The 2,617-nt window shown below is 41.8% G+C and overlaps 1 protein-coding gene across 1 annotated transcript in view; it reads right to left on the bottom strand.

Moving 5' to 3' along the window:
* The window catches only part of NRG3 (neuregulin 3), a gene marked incomplete at its 5' end in the record, with an annotated part of 1,100,334 nt that overhangs the window by 159,807 nt on the left and 937,910 nt on the right, over positions 1-2,617 (bottom strand). The gene's annotated exons all lie outside the window — the stretch shown is intronic.

Here is a 2,617-nt window from a genome sequence, read left to right as displayed (position 1 = left end):
CTGATTTTCAGTAGAAATTACTCTTCTACCTACTTTCTGGAAAGGCCTACCCCAAGCACTGAAGACTGGTAGGGAAACAAGTGCTGATTTACCTTCTTTAAAGACATGATCTCTTAGATAAAGACATATGTGATAGCTGTAACCTAATTGCAATTTGCTAATTACTTTAGGAAACGTATGCTGAAACAAAATTAAGCATAGAGATGCTGGATAAAGGTATGAATAAGCATTCAGAAGACTCAGCTTAGGTTAGGTAGCTCACTTTGAGAGGGGCTGGTGAGTCTGTGGGCAGAATGCAGTGGCTGCCCTGTCTTGGGCTGTGCTGATTGGGCAGGGGTGACAAAAATAGCTTGGTTAGGGCTGAGGGTGGGGGAGAGAATAAAAACAGCATAGCCCTATGGCTATGGAGTGTGGTTGGGCCTTCCCAGTCCTGGGGCAGTGCTGGACACCCATGCAAGCATTCATTAGGCTGGGTTAACGTATGTCACATTGAGTTAACCCATGCTGATACTTAGTTCTCATTTGACAAGAATTAGCTTTACATCAGGTACACCTCTTTTAGGGTGACTTAAGACCTGTGAACACTAAACTCATTTAAGATAATCTAAATGTAATGCTTGTATGCAAGTTTCTACCATACTGCTGAGGGATTATTTCAAAAAGTTTTAGTGCATTTTTCACATAAAAGATATAGGACCTAATTCTTTATTATTTCCATCTTCTATAGTTGGGTAAAATAGTGCAAGCTGGGTTAAAATTAGCTATTTTGATTGGGGTATAAATAATACTCATTCTGCAGTGGGGTAAATGATTATACAAGGTATAGAATAAGAGGAAATTAAAACCATAATGTAAGAGCCAATACATTGAAACCTATGTTTCAGTAGTTAAGCAACAAAATATATTTAGTTTTATAATAAAAAGCCCAAATGTTTAGACATACATCATCAGCTTCTATCAAAGTAAATAGTAGAACTGAACAACTTTTTTTTTACTGTTCAAAATGCCATTAAAACAAACAAAAAGATAAAAGCAATCCTAAAAACAAAATGTGTTCATTTTTGGTCAAAAAAAACCTGTTTCTTGTGGGTGGACTGCAACTTTAAAATTTTTTATGAGAACTAGAAAAACTGGAAACTCATTACATTAACACATTTAGATAAAATCCAGAAAATCATCATAACATTTTTCAAATGAAAAAAAAAGGAACAGTTCTGCACAACAGTATGCTATAACCACAGGCATAACATTGGATAATAAGTAATCAAATAATAATCCTTTCCTTGAAGAAAGGAAAGTAGGGTATTTTAACTTCCATCTGCCTCATTTCATTTAATAGGCAAAAACCCTTAGTATAAAAATATTCACATTATTCATCAAGTACAATAGGAAAAAAGCAGGTTTAAAGAACAGAGTACTGCATCAAGAAACATGTTACACTAATCAAAGGATTCCTGCCTCTATAGTAAGGAAACTGGTTATGATCTGTGAGAGGAAGCTCAAAGCTTTTGAAGTGCTGCTTGCATCTGTAAAAGCTGTGGTTTTCCTGAACTCAAATTGCCAGAACACTTTGTTTACTTTTCCATTTAAATACAATAAAGAACAAGAGCACCAGGAAAAAATGGAAAATTTCTAAGAACCCAGTGCTGGCCCCAGCCTCCCCTACCCAGGGTAATTTGCCATGTACCAGAGGGTGAACATGGAAGGTGGACACAGACAGTGAAGTCAAGGGAAAGATTTTCCAAAACCCGTAGCAAAAAATTTCAGCTATGTGCCTTGGTTGTGCCAATCCTAGATGTCATATCTTTGAAAGGGATATAAAATGACATGCTTCTTGATGAAAAACCTAGAAACCAAGCATCCAGGACAATCTTAGTTTGGTTGCAGTACTCCCATGAAATGATGACTAGCTTCAGGATATTAAATCCACTGAGCACTGAAGTTTTTATTATCTCTGTTAGATTATGCAAATATCTTAATTCAAATTACTTAATATACAGAGTATTCTAATATAACAAAGGGCTTAATCTGTCTGTCTGTCTACGTGTCTGTCTGTCCATAACACTTTTGGCTAACTGTGCATGCACCACTGAGAGAGTGGGCAGTGATTGGCTGTATGGGCCCAGGCTGCACAGGCCCAAGTTTGAGCCTCTGCTAGGGAAGTTCATGGTGGTGGTGAACATGCCCTGGCTGCCCAAGGGAGAGGTGGTCGGCAGGGACAGAGGGAGGGGAGCAGGAGAGGGGAGGCAAAGCGGGGGTCACAGGGGAAGCTGTCGTCAGTGTTGTGTGGCAAGGAGGGAGGGAGGGGAGTGGGAAGGGGGCCCCAACAACCACCAACAAGAAGGAAGGGAGGCTGCATGGGCCCAAGTGAGTGTGGGGCAGTGGGAGGTGAAGCAAGGAGTCATGGCCTGTTGTCTGGGCTGTTGGCATCTGTTGTCTGGGTTGGGCAGCAGGGAAGGTAGGAAGGGAGAGAAGCAAGGGGGGGGGGTCACGATCATGGTACCCATCCGCCACCCAACTCTGACCACAACTGGCAGGGAGGGGGAGGCAGAGGGGAGGGAGGGAGGGGGGGGAGAAGCCCTGCTGTGAGACAGAGGCGGGGGGGGGGAGGGGACGC

This window comes from Alligator sinensis, unplaced genomic scaffold (genome assembly GCF_000455745.1).
Source record: "Alligator sinensis unplaced genomic scaffold, ASM45574v1 scaffold865_1, whole genome shotgun sequence".
NCBI classification, from domain to species: Eukaryota; Metazoa; Chordata; order Crocodylia; family Alligatoridae; genus Alligator; species Alligator sinensis.
This window is presented reverse-complemented; position numbering and strand designations above follow the sequence as displayed.